Source organism: Cyprinus carpio, unplaced genomic scaffold, assembly GCF_018340385.1.
Source record: "Cyprinus carpio isolate SPL01 unplaced genomic scaffold, ASM1834038v1 S000006809, whole genome shotgun sequence".
Lineage (NCBI taxonomy): Eukaryota > Metazoa > Chordata > Actinopteri > Cypriniformes > Cyprinidae > Cyprinus > Cyprinus carpio.
In genome coordinates this window covers 1,473,940-1,488,478 of record NW_024879395.1, presented here as the reverse complement: position 1 = coordinate 1,488,478, position 14,539 = coordinate 1,473,940, and the positions used below count along the sequence as shown (strand labels likewise).

The window sequence follows — 14,539 nt, the reverse complement described above, 5'->3', positions numbered from 1 at the left end:
TGCAGTATTACTGAAGAAGGTTATAAAGCTCTGGCTTCAGCTCTGAGATCAAACCCTTCACACCTGATAGAGTGTCTCACAGGAAATGATCCTGGACAATCAGGAGTGAAGGAGCTCAATGATTTACCTACAGGATCCAAACTGTCAGCTGAAGACACTGAGGTGAGACATGATAAAGTAATACAAAATAAATTATTTTTCAAAAAGCCTGTTAAAGGCTTTTTTTTCATAGAAAAATTATTTTACTAGTTCAGTCTAATGAATAGAGCTGGGTAATATTTTTGTCCCATATTATTCAATATCAATATTTATGACAATATTTTTGAATTGTGTTGTAAAATTGAGTCGGGATTGGAAAGGTTAGTTTTTTTTACTTTTTCTGTGATTGTGAATTGTTTAAGTTTTCGTCGAATTTGAACACATCCGAATTTGACATTTGAAACATTTTCAGATTTGAAACATCAAAAATTATCTTTATTTTTATGTTTTCTGAGAGGAGTACTTTTTCTCTGCTCGCTTCTGGATGACCGCTGCTGCTTCTCAAAAATTGTATGTCTATTGTTGCAAAGCGCCGAATTCTCGATGACAAAATAAGATTTAAAGATTTAAATTCATGCCAATGAAAACAAAATGATCGCTGATATTTGACTGATATTTGCAAAGCACCTCTCCCAGAGCGTGCGAAGACATGCATATCAGTGAGATATGATTTTAAGGCTATTGATGAGAGCGAAATGTTCCTCCAAACCAGTCAAATATGGTTTTCAAGCCCATGATGACAACGAAACGATCAGACGATATCACTCACTGCTCTTGATTAAACTACTGTTTATTTGCATTCTTTGTTTTATTTTTAACAAACAAAGATAAATTAAAAAATAGCTTTATTGTGATTATTAATATAGTAATTATTATTAAGAAAAAGAATTAAAGGAAGATTTTCACTAATGCTAGGTAATTTTGCTTTGGAATCTTTAACTCGATTTTTCTCAAAAAAATCAGATCTGCTGACTCTATCACCTTCAAACGGCTGTAGCGCAGTCATTTTTTGTCAGATTCCAACAAAGTCATATATAAATTTAAGGTATTTTAATGGAGACCTTAATTTTTGAAAAAATTTCTTATTCTGACTTAATTTGCCAGCACCAGTCACATTTTTTTATTCTATTAATGAGGAAGGAAATGTATTACACATGTTTGTTAGACCCCTGAGAATAAATGTAAATATAGCTTTTGTGTTGTTGTTGTTGTTTGTTGTTTTAAAGGGTCAACTCCACAAAGTAGGATACTTTCTAATTTAGGGCTCCAATCAAATTCCGTTTTCCCTTTTTATGTATTCTGTGTGGTTATAATTTAATATAAAAAAATGTAATAAAAAAAGGATGTTTAATGAAAAGAAATAAAAACTTCAGCAATTTAATCAGTCTTTTAAAATGTAATAAAAAATATATAATTTACAACAAAACATGCCATTATTTTTTTGTGAAAAAAAAAATGTGCTGAACATCAGAATTTGTATACTGAATAAATTAAAATATGGATGGAAAAAAAAACACCACAAGCATCACATGGACTTGAGTATGTGTAGTAGATTAAACTATGTTTTTTGTTGTTTTTTTACTGCAGGTTTTTGGGTGCTGCTGCAGATGAAGCCTGTCAGTATGTGAAAGGAATTGTGGGTAAAAACCCGTTACTCCTGAGAGAACTGAATCTGAGTAAATGTAAGCTGCGAGTGAATCAGATCGCTGCTCTACTGCAGGATAAACACTGTACACTCAACACACTGATGTAAGTTTTATCGTTATGATTACACCTTTTAATACTTGTGAACTTGCTGCTGGGTGTGTTCTATGTATATTTTACTTGAGAGTGCTTTATTGAATAATCATATAATAATAATAATAATGATGCTTTTGTAATGTCTTCATCGAGCAAATTTTTTTCTTTCAATGCAGTCTGAATAACAGCGATATCACAGAACAAGATTGTTGTGTTCTGACTGAAGCTTTAAATTCAAACCCTTCAAATCTGACAGAGCTGAATCTGAGTGGAACTAAACTCAGAAACTCAGGAATGAAGATCTTCTCAACTCTGTTTAAAAATGAACAGTGTAGACTGAAAAAGCTGAAGTAAGTAATTTAGTCAATGTCAATTAAAACAGGCCAACTACTACAAAAACTGATGTTATACTTTTTATTTTATTACATCATGTTTATAATTGGTTTCTCTTTCATAGGTTTTAATTCCATCTGTATTACTGAAGAAAGTTGTGCTGTTCTGGTATCAGCATTCAATTCAAATCCCTTCAAACTGATAGAGCTGATCTGAGTGGAAATCAAACTAGGAGACCCTGGACCATGTGACTGAAATCTCCAGTCTAATGAGAAATTCACAATGTTCACTGCAGATTACTAAGGTTAGGATTTGGTTAATCGTAAACATGAATCAGTATGTGAAACTCATAACTGGCCTGTAAATGAATGTCTAAAATTAACACACTATACACCCAAATAAGGAATAATGTACATCTAGCTGGTTGTTATATCAGCAAAAAATATTGATTTATTGATTGAAGTTGAAATTAATGATTTAAGAAGAAAAACAGTTCCTAAAAAACAGCTTTGAGCCTAGATGAAGTTCACATAAGACTTAAATTTAAAGTGTAATGTACAGTCATGTCACTATTTACACAGCTTTTCACCACATTAGTAAAAATGAGGACATGTAATTTGAGGAAGGCAGTGTTTTAAAAAACGTACATGTTAATTATCTGAAATCCATTAGTGTACAAAGCAATTGTTGTAGTAACAAGACAAACACTTCAACAAATACCAAAGACCTACTATTAATACTGAAGTCCTCAGCGTTCATTTGACCAGTAAATACAGTTTATAACTGAGGCACAAGATGATAGCAATTGTGATTGAATGAATACTAGAGACCACAGTGGTGTAATATGAGAGATGTGAAAGAAGCCACAAGCCTAAAATACCCAGATGAGTGGTATGTTATTTGGCGTTGTTAATGATGAATGTTGGTTATTAGTGAATAACACACCTTGGAATGTTGCAACTGAACAATCAGAATCAAATATTAGAGAGCTGTGAAATGATTGCAGGTAAATAAATCTCCAGTAGCTTGTAATTATTAATTAGGTGGATGCGTGTCATGAAAAACCTTTTTCAGTAGCATCACTTACATGGCTAAAAAAAAGACACACATGAATTTCTCTTATTGAAAAAACTTTGGGGGTGCTGGGAAATATATAAATATCCGGTAACACTTTCTATGAAACCTGCATATTTATAAAAATTTTAAGGTTATTTTTTTGTTATAGTATTGTATTGATTGTGTGTTGTATTATATTTTAAAACATGTTGTTTCATCTCATAAATAATCACAACAACAACTATAATACATTATAAAACTTATTTGTGGTTATAACTTTTATGAGTAGGATTATTTATAACACTCAAATGAACAACATTTTAAATCCACTTAATTTATAATGGATTAAACAGTAAGTCTCTTATCTTGACAGTTTTTATTTAAGATCTGTACAGTATCTTACTGATATTATAAATATGGCTAAAAACATATGTGCCAGGCATATAACACATTCATCTGATCAAATATCTGACAGCATGGCTTTTTAAGAAAACAATACTGTTTTTATTTATTACTACTATCGTTGTTGTCATCATTGTTGTTATTATTTATAATGAAAATGGATTAAACTGTTGTTATGATTACTCATGAGATTATACAATATATTATAAGGTATTTTATAATAATTATGCATCATTATAATGCCTTAAGAATATCCTTATAATATATTATAAATACGGGCTTCATAGAAAGTGTTACAAATATCCTAATGACACAATCCTCATATTGAAATCTCTTTTAGCAAAGGAGTAATTGCTACTGTTTTTTTAAAACTACTTGATCCTTTTTGTATTCCTCTAGACTTTCAGACTGCAGTATCACTGAAGAAGGTTATAAAGTGGCTTCCGCTCTGAGATCAAACCCTTCACACCTGATAGAGCTGGATCTCACAGGAAATGATCCTGGACAATCAGGAGTGAAGGAGGCTCAGTGATTTACTACAGGATCCAAAACTGTCAACTGAAAACACTGAGGTGAGATGTGATGAAATAATACGAAATAAATTTCATGCATGCAAATAATTTATATAAATATTATTTCAAGAATATAAAATGCATTTCACATGCAGAATCAATTTTTCATTAGATCAAGTTTCTTTAGAAATTTTATTGAATACTGCTTTATCTTCTTTTCTGCAGTTTTTGGGTCCTGCTGCAGAAGAAGCCTGTAAATATCTGAATGAAGTTCTTCAGATTAAAAACCCATTACTCCTGAGAGAGCTGAATCTGAGTGAATGAACTAGGAGACACACGAGTGAATCAGATTGCTGCTCTACTGCAGGATAAACACTGTAGACTCAACAAACACTGATGTGAGTATTGCACATGGTTTTATAAATGCTTTACAAAAAATGTTGATGTTTTATTTTTACAGTCTAATGAAACACTGTTATTGTTGTTCTGTAAAATATTTAAGGACTGAGATTAATTGACCTCATATAAATGTATCCTTCTGTTACTCTTATTAGTTTCATGTCTTTCTCTGCAGGTTGAAGAATAGCAGTATTACAGAAGAAGGTTGTGCTGCTCTTATTTCAGCGTTTGATTCAAATCCTTCAAACCTGATAGAGCTGGATCTGAGTGGGAATAAACTCGGAAACTCAGGAATAAAGAAGATCTGTCTTCTGTTGAAAAATCCTCAATGCAAATTCGAGAAAACTGAAGTATGTATTTTCATTTATGTACTTTTCTGTATGTTTATGTACATTTATTAATGTTTTATTTAATTAGCTTAACTGTAAAAATGAAGGCCACAATTTTAGTTGTACTTTTATCTAATTTAGAGTATGACTGAGGCTCATATTCGTTTTTGAAAGAACATGAGGACAGCATTATAATGATGGAATTTGATTACTGGAATTTTTGCCAATATTAAAATAATATTGTTATATTATTTTATAATTATATTGGCATACATTTTTTGCACTTTATGACAATACTTTTTTCATAATTTGTCTATTTAGGTTTTCAGAAGCCATTCAGTAAATCCTGTTAGAGATGTGATGATATATGTCTCTAAAAATAATAAAGATTTTTTCTTTACTGTAGACTTTCAGACTGCAGTATCACTGAAGAAGGTTATAAAGCTCTGGCTTCAGCTCTGAGATTAAACCCTTCACACCTGATAGAGCTGGATCTCACAGGAAATGATCCTGGACAATCAGGAGTGAAGGAGCTCAGTGATTTACTACAGGATGAATGCTGTTAAATTAACCATCAGGTGATTAAAACCTTTAAATATTTATTAAAATTGTACTTTTAAAATAACCTGCAAAACCATGCTTACATCAGTGAACAGTTGCTGTTTCATGTCCTGTATTGCTCCATTGCTTATTAATCACATAATATAAAGAAGATCAAAATTAGCAGGATCAAGTATTTGTGTAACGAGGGAGCAGGTGGTATGTAACCTGTTTCTGATTATAATTGATTTAAATTATGTAGGACTACTGTAGTTATGTAGCTGGGAAGTAACCTTTCAGATGCAAACGAAATATAAACAGGAGAAAAACACAAACCACAAAACTTGTAAAATAATTTGATATATACAGCCTACAATTTAATAACATAAGCCTAGTATTATATATAGGATATTTGTCAACCTGATTGCAGGCGGTCGGATCAGTGTTGACAGCTCTGTAAAATAACCTACTGGAAGCTCTCTATAGTTTTGGTGTTTATAGTGAAGCCAAATTTAAACTCAAAAGGGAAATGTATATAAATAATTACAATTATGATTAATTACAATTATTTATATGAGCTGCCCAGTAATAAAATGTAGCAGAATTAAATTACTCATCAACTAATCTGTTCGTCCAGCAAACATTTGGGGTAATTTCATATAAAACTCTCTAAGAAAGGATTAATTGAGTGGCCACAGAAAATACTTTCAATAGTATTAATGCATCAGAGCATGTAGCAAGATTCAAAATTGTAAGGAACCTTAATGTGCAAGGCAGAATCAGAAACAAGAGTTTTATGGTAACACTTTACGGTAAGGGTACGCAAATTCCCATGAATTAATGCAAAATTAATGTGTGTGAATTATGCATTACTTTCATGCATTAATATGTCATGAATTATCAGGAACTAACATGAGCTCATAATCTTCTATTCATGACTTCATGGATTAAACAACACCTTAATTAAAGACATTAAGTAAGGTGAGTACATCATCGTGATTTATGATTTATTACATATGATCATGATGTTTTCTTTGTTCACAAAAAACAAGGTTTTTACTATACCTTGTGGATAAAGCTATGCATTATGGTACATGATTCAAAAAAGCATTATTTCGTGCATGCAAAACTTTTTTTAATTATTAAATGAATATTAAAAAAAAAATCCCATTACCTCAAGCATTTCATACACAGGCTAGAACCAGTGTATCAATAAATGTGAGAACTATGTTTTTTCATTAAATATGATAATTAGTTATCAAGCATGTTCATTTCTTCTTCATAGTAGGTAAATAGACATACCCTAACATTTGGCCAATCACAGCAGCATACATCATTGTGAATTCTGTTAAACATCCAAATACAGTAGTCCTTAGTATATAACTACGCATTTAGCTTCTCATGACTTATATCCATGTAGTGTGGCCCCTCAACTAAAGTGGTGACCAGGGACCCCAACTTTGGCCAATCACAAGCACACAGTATGTGTATTCTGTTACAAAGAGCAGGTCATACGGGGTATTTTTAAAGTGTCCCAATATTGTATTGGAGTCCCCTACATCAGGTTTTTAAATGCAGGCTAAGGTCATGAAAACATTGTCATTTTTCTCAGAAATACATTTAATATTAGAGTCATTTGCCAATGATTAGGAAAATGATGTAGTTTCAAGAAAGTTCGGAGCAAGCCCCTCCCTTCGTCTCAAGCCTACTCTGCTCTGAGTTGGAAAAGTCAGCTGGCCAAACCTGTTGTGATTGGCACGAGATGAGTTCTGCGAGCCGGTAGCCGCCAGTGCTTACCATTGACAAAGCACCTTTACATAAAAACAATAAAATATAGTCAATACGATTCTTATAATGACATAAAATACAAAAAACACTTATGCAAGCGAATCGTGCCCACAGCTAAAGTTTAGCTGCTAAACTGTGAACACTTGGTGGTACGTACCCGACCGTTGACTAACCCCCCCCCCCCCCCCCACCCGAGTGCTAACGTGACTAAGTGATTAAACAATACAGTTGTAAACCAAAATATATCTACTGTAATGTTTGAAGAACTACGACAGACAACAAGACACTTGGGTCTCTAACTTTTAATCAGAACGCAGAAACAGTTGTATTCACAGGAGCACCACACCAGCCGAAATCAATCATCTCTCCCGCATTAACCCTGTAACTGCCAGTGTAGCACAATAAAAAGCAGTTTCACAATTATTATAAAGTCTGTGTGCTACACTACATTCTTTATTATTAAACAAAGTAATTAGAACAACGTCCAGTCTACAATAATCGACATATTCTTAGGTCACTGCGAATTTTTAGAACTACTTCAGTAAGACAGTAATATCGTGCTTTACCTGGAAAACCTAAAGCTGCACTAGGTAGGCTATACATCACATATTGGCACAAAAAAAATTATATTTTGAGCACTCAATTGAAAATGTACACCTAACGTATCAATCGTACTACTTACAGGTCGTCGTTGGTTCAGAGAGCTTGTTAGTCCAAATTAAGAAGATTAGAAGCCAACGAAGATAAAAAGCCCAGATTAGAGAAAGCAGTTCTTGATAAAAATGACAAGCACACAACAAAAGGCTCGAATTTATTTCTGTGGTATCCTTGAACACCGCGTCTTCTCAACATGATGTCGTAAACGCACTAATAGCAAAAGTGTTTGTGGGCAGATCAGACTCTGTTCAGATTTCGCGGGCAGGCGGGGATTATGCAAATGTGTTACCCAGTGACGTACACCGGTAACAGGCAAAAGAGTCGAAAATATAACGACTCGTTACGGCGATTCAGAACCGACTCTCTCTTTTGAGAGACAAGAAAATATCTTTATTTCATGCCCTTTTTTGATTAACAACTTTGCAGATTGTTTTCAATTAAGGATAGCTACGTTATAAACTGCAAAAAAGAGAGATTTTCAAAAAAACCCATATGACCCGCTCTTTAACATCCAAATACAGTAGTCATCATTAACTAAGCATTAGCTTCTCATGACTTCATCCTGGTGTGTGGCCCCTCAACTAAAGTGGTGACTTGGTGCTTTGGAACACTGATAAACAGTGTGTTATTAATGATGGCATAATTGTGAAATTACATGAATATAATAATATAATAATTAATAATTCCTTACATTTATATAGCGCTTTTCTAGGCACTCAAAGCGCTTTACATTGTCAGGGGGTATCTCCTCATCCACCACCAGTGTGCAAGCATCCACCTGGATGATGCGACGGCAGCCATATTGCGCCAGAACGCCCACCAACACACCAGCTTATTGGTGAGAAGAGGAGATAGAGTGATGAAGCCAATCAGGCAGATATGGGGATTGTTATGAGGGCATGATGGTCAGAGGCCAATGGGTGAATTTAGCCAGGATGCCGAGGTCAGACCTCTACTCTTTTGATTGTTATGAGGCCATGATGGTCAGAGGCCAACAGAGAGGTCAGGACCTCAGTTTAAAGTCTCATCTGAAGGACGGTGCTTGTTGACAATATGGTGTCCCCATCACTACACTGGTGCGCTAGGACCCACACAGACCACAGGCTGCGCACCCCTGCTGGCCTCACTAGCACCTCTTTCCAGCCAGCCCATGCAACCTAGTTTTCCCAGGAGGTCTCCCATCCAGGGTACTGACCAGGCTCAGCCCTGCTTAGCTTCAGTGGGAAACCGGTCTTGGGCTACAGGGTTATGTGGTTGTTGGCATATCACAATATGAACACCTGAACGTTCAAGCTTTTGCACACAATGTACTGTGGACACAAAGGGACTTTTGATCAAAACGTTCTGCTTTATTCTTAAACAGTATAACCCAGTTAAACCACCACACAGCAATGTCTGGGGGAAAGCTGAGAAGGAATTCAGTATATCTACACCATGAACTTTAACCCTTTAGAACCTAAAGGTAAAATAGGCCACACAATGTTGTGCCTTCAAGTGCAGGGTGTTCATTTTTTTTCAGAAATTATTGGCTTCAGAAAACTACAGTTATTTGTACATGAATTGTGTGTGGTGTTTTAGTAAATATCAATTTAATAAGAAAAAAAATTTGAAGAAATTTTTACTGCTTTTTATTAAAAAATCTGAAAACTCATGAATGAAAGAATCTAATGCTGATCAATATTGAAAAATGAACTATAATACATATATACAAGTCTTTTTGGGGACATTAGATTTGCACAGTTTTTAATCAGGAGCCATTTGTTTTACCCCCAGTTCTCCAGCATTTTTTTTTTTTGGATCCTTCAATCCAGTCATTTAAATGTGGTGCTCTCTGAAGCACGTTCCTGTCTAACTGCAAGCATACTCCCACATCACATTCCTGGCACTTCCATTGGGTGCTCTTCCTTTGCATCATATGCAAACTCTGTGAAAGGTCTTGAGTGTCACTCACAGTTACAGGCAGATGATCGCATCTCTCTCTCTCGAGCTGCTATCCAGGGGAACACCTGTGAGCTGAGCAGCTAGCTGTCCTGAAAGATTTGCGTGTCATGTGCTTGTCATGGTGGATGGCACACAACGCTTTGTGTAAAATTAAGCAGTTGGTCACTGCAGTGTCCAGGAAGTGCTGGAAAATTGTTATGTACCACTTCCGTGTTTTACACACACGACTTTGTTCCGAGCATCTTGTTGGAGGTCTCAACTCCTCCCATGTACTTATTTTACAGCTACAGCTGCGACCCGGGCCCCTCTGAGATGGTGTTGTGTTCGATGTGGACGGCCCATTTGCTGCTTCGTAGGTAACTGGAGAAGCCACATTGGGGGAAAAAAAAAAAAGGAAGAAGCATGTGTTTACAAACGCACTATACATTCCTAAAAACAACTTTTCATTATAAAGCAAATTATTAGTAAGAGCCCGAAAAATTGAATAACTTAAAAAAAAAAAAAAAAAAAATTACCTATAAATAAAAAATAAAGCCTGTAGTTGCCTTACACACACATGCAAAACACATGCATATGCACACAAACACACACACACAACATGCAGTACACCCACATACACACCTTTAACAAAAAACATGCAGATATAAACATGCTTGCATACATGAATGCATGTACATGTACACACACATACATATACATCTTGTGTGCAAACACAAAAAAAGAATGTGGTGAAAAATGTCTGGAGAGGAGTAAGAAATTCACATGGCCTGAGTATACCCTAAATAAATAAATAACTACATAGGTCTGCTTCTCTGCATGGGTGTGATGGATCTGCCAAAAGTGAGGGACCAATTTTCCAGCACTTTCTGGACATTGCAGTGGACCAAACAGCTTCATTTTACACAAAGGACATCGCATGTACACATACACACATGATGCACACACTTATATACACACAATGCACGTACACACATACACAAATATACAGATATATACACATAAATAGATGCACGTACAAACACATTCGCCATACACACCATATACTGTATAAGATACATGTACACCATACACATGCACCACTCACCTATACACACATACATTCACACACAAACATAAGATATACACATGCAAACATTCAAACACACAAACATACAGATAAACTATGCAGATGCACTTACACACACACACACACACAACATACACATGGCACACACGCGCGCAATGTTTGCATGATAATGAGGGATAGGTCACCCATCAAATGAAATTAACGGCTAGTTACAAGATGATAAAGGAAACTGAACTATTATAGTATTAATTAAAAAATAAACTGACCTCTAAACAGTCAATCTCTTGTCTCTTTTATGTTTCTATATGTGTATTAATACAACCCTAATTCGGCAGCAAATGAAGACTGAAGCCAGGATGTGGTTTTCCAAAATTTTTCTTTAAAATCAGTTTTATAAAAAAGTAATTGAAGTCACATAAATCACTATTTACACAACTCACTTATATTATACTGCTCATTTTTTCAACATACTATATTATTACACAGCTCATTTGTATTACACTGCTCACTTATAGCACTTACACTCACCTAAAGGATTATTAGGAACACCTGGTTCAATTTCTCATTAATGCAATTATCTTATGAACCAATCACATGGCAGTTGCTTCAATGCATTTAGGGGTGTGGTCCTGGTCAAGACAATCTCCTGAACGCCAAACTAAATGTCAGAAATGGGAAAGAAAGGTGATTTAAGCAATTTTGAGTGTGTGGCATGGTTGATGGTGCCTGACGGGCCGGGTCTTAGTATTTCAACAATCTACTCAGTTACTGGGATTTTCACAGCACACCCATTTCTAGGGTTTACAAAGAATGGTGTGAAAAGGGAAAACACTCCATCCAGAGTATGCGGCAGTCCTGTGGGAGAAAAATGCCTTGTTGTTGATGCTAGAGGTCAGAGGAGAATGGGGCCGACTGATTCAAGCTGATAGAAGATCAACTTTGACTGAAATAACCCACTCATTACAACCCGGGTATGCAGCAAAGCATTTGTGAAGCCACAACATGCACAACCTGCGGCGGATGGGCTACAACAGCAGAAGACCCCACCGGGTACCACTCATCTCCACTACAAATAGGAAAAAGAGGCTACAATTTGGACAGTTGAAGACTGGAAAAATGTTGCCTGGTCTGATGAGTCTCGATTTCTGTTGAGACATTCAGATGGTAGAGTCAGAATTTGGCGTAAACAGAGTTAGAACATGGATCCATCATGCCTTGTTACCACTGTGCAGGCTGGTGGTGGTGTGGTGTATGGTGTGGGGGATGTTTTCTTGGCACACATTTAAGCCCTTAGTGCCAATTGGGCATCGTTTTAAATGCCACGGCCTACCTGAGACATGTTGTTTCTGACCATGTCCATCCTTTTATGACCACCATGTACCCTCCCTCTGATGGCTACATTCCAGCAGGATAATGCCACCATGTCACCAAAGCTCGAATCATTTCAAATTGGTTTCTTGAACATGACAATGAGTTCACTGTACTAAAATGGCCCCCACAGTCACCAGATCTCAACCCAATAGGGCATCTTTGGGATGTGGTGGAACGGGACCTTCGTGCCCTGGATGTGACATCCCACAAATCTCCATCAACTGCAAGATGCTATCCTATCAATATGGGCCAACATTTTCTAAAGAATGCTTTCAGCACCTTGTTGAATCAATGCCACGTAGAAAGTAAAGGCAGTTCTGAAGGCGAAAGGGGGTCAAACACAGTATTAGTATGGTGTTTCCTAATAATCCTTTAGGTGAGTGTATATTACATTGCTCCCTTACATTACACTTCTTACTTACATTACTCACTTCATCTGCACTGAGGTAACGTTCGCCATGATGTTGACCAAGTTCAACTGACAACTGAATTTGAGTTGGCTTAGCTGTCCCCGTCTTTCTCTGTTTTTTTTTTTTTTTTTTTTTTTTTTTTTCACATTTGATAAAGATATTTAAACAGTTTTACATTATTTCTTGATGTTAAATTTCAAAATAGTTTTTAAATATTATTGGATGCCACTGTTCCCACCAATCCTTGCACAAGTTAAGTTTACGCATGATGATGAAAACATGTTAGTGCTAGCCCTCCCGGAACTTGCAACTTGAGATTGCATTGCAGTGCCTGCAGTTTCAAAAAAAAATTATATTTGAATGGAAGTTATTAGGGAGTTCCTGGAACGATTTAAGAGGGATATTGGTTAGTTGCTGGAAGTATTTTTAAGGTTCATTTCTCCCATTAACGTTTTGGGAAAAATCCGTATCTAAAGAGTTCTCTAGAGCATGTCTGAGGATAACCAGCTATGGCTGAACTCATAAGCATACAACATATCATTTTGTTTGTGTGAAAAAAAAACGAAAAGAAAATAAAAAAAAAAAGTCAAAGGTACAAGACTGTGTACATATTTTCATTTCCGAGTGAAGGAACTACTCATCCCATAAACCATCGTGAATCACAGTGCCTGACTGAAGTCGAATGAGGGAAAGAGCGCTTTTGAGCGTTTTGAGAGTCTGACGACGGCCACGCAAACTTTTTCCTCTAGTGAATTTTATATGTGAATGTGCAGTTAATAGCAGTTCTTTCAGTAGTAATCGTGTAAATAATAGTGTTTTATATAGGTATTGTGTATTGAATTTTATATTTATCATCGTGTATTTTATTGTTTTTTTTATGTGTTTTTTGTTTTTTTTTTTTTTTATCGTGTTTTTTTTTGTGTTTTTTTTGTGGTGTGCGTGGTACCTGACTGCAATCACCGCTCAGTCGTCAACACATGTCGTTTCCATCGATTCCCCAAGAGTGATGCTGTGAGGAATCGGGGGATAAGATGTTGGTGACAAATGCCTCAACAATTTCCCACTTGTGGTCCATGCTCATTTTATTCATGAAGTTAGGTCTGATGCATGGACCGGTGCATGGTCTGCTCTTGGACCACCATCATATTCAGTTTATTAACTTGCCATGAATTATTACACAAATGTTCAGTAAAGGCATGAAGAGGTATGCCTAGGCTAAATATTGTTTTGACAGTGGCATCATAAAATGCTTGATATGACTCATACCATGAAGGCTACAGTAGCCTAGCTAAAGTGAACGATAATGCTAACTAACGTTACCAACCTCCCTGCAAAACTCACCACAACTTTGTAGGTCTTGTCCCTCATGCTGGCCCTTACAAAACCCACAAGCTGACCCTCGGACACGCTACACTCACCTACATGACCCGATTTGAAGTGGTTTTCACCCCTTTGAACACTTTTGTTTTCCTCCTTGAAAAAAAAGCCATCATGGCAGCCAAGGAGATCATGATTGCACTGATAAGTCTACCGTGCAAAAACGCAATACAGGTTTTTATTTTATTTATTTATTTTTTTTTTAATGATCTTCAGTCTTCACGGACCTTCGAGGGGTTTAACCAGACGGTTATACGAGCTCCACCAATCAGATGCATCACTGTGGGATTGTGGGATTGTTCAGGATTGTGGGTAATGAAGTACTTAGCCAAGACATAGCGAATAAAAGGCATTTAGATCAAAACAAGGTTAGTGCCCCCATGATCTTTTTACGTTTATATGAGCATATACTGTTGCTTAGTACAGCCGTAGCTGGATTTAAGTCTGCCATGTATGGTTAAATTTTTATGGCTTATACCCCAACTGTCAATGGAGAAATTGTATTGAATTCTTACTTCCGACACCGGCTGTGGGCGGGGGTGTGTTTCTATGTTGTATTTGTTTTTTATTTTTGGTTCT

The 14,539-nt window shown here is 35.9% G+C and overlaps 1 pseudogene; it reads left to right on the top strand.

The window, feature by feature from the left end:
• Positions 1–14,539, top strand: part of LOC122144958 — a 100,052-nt pseudogene that overhangs the window by 65,059 nt on the left and 20,454 nt on the right.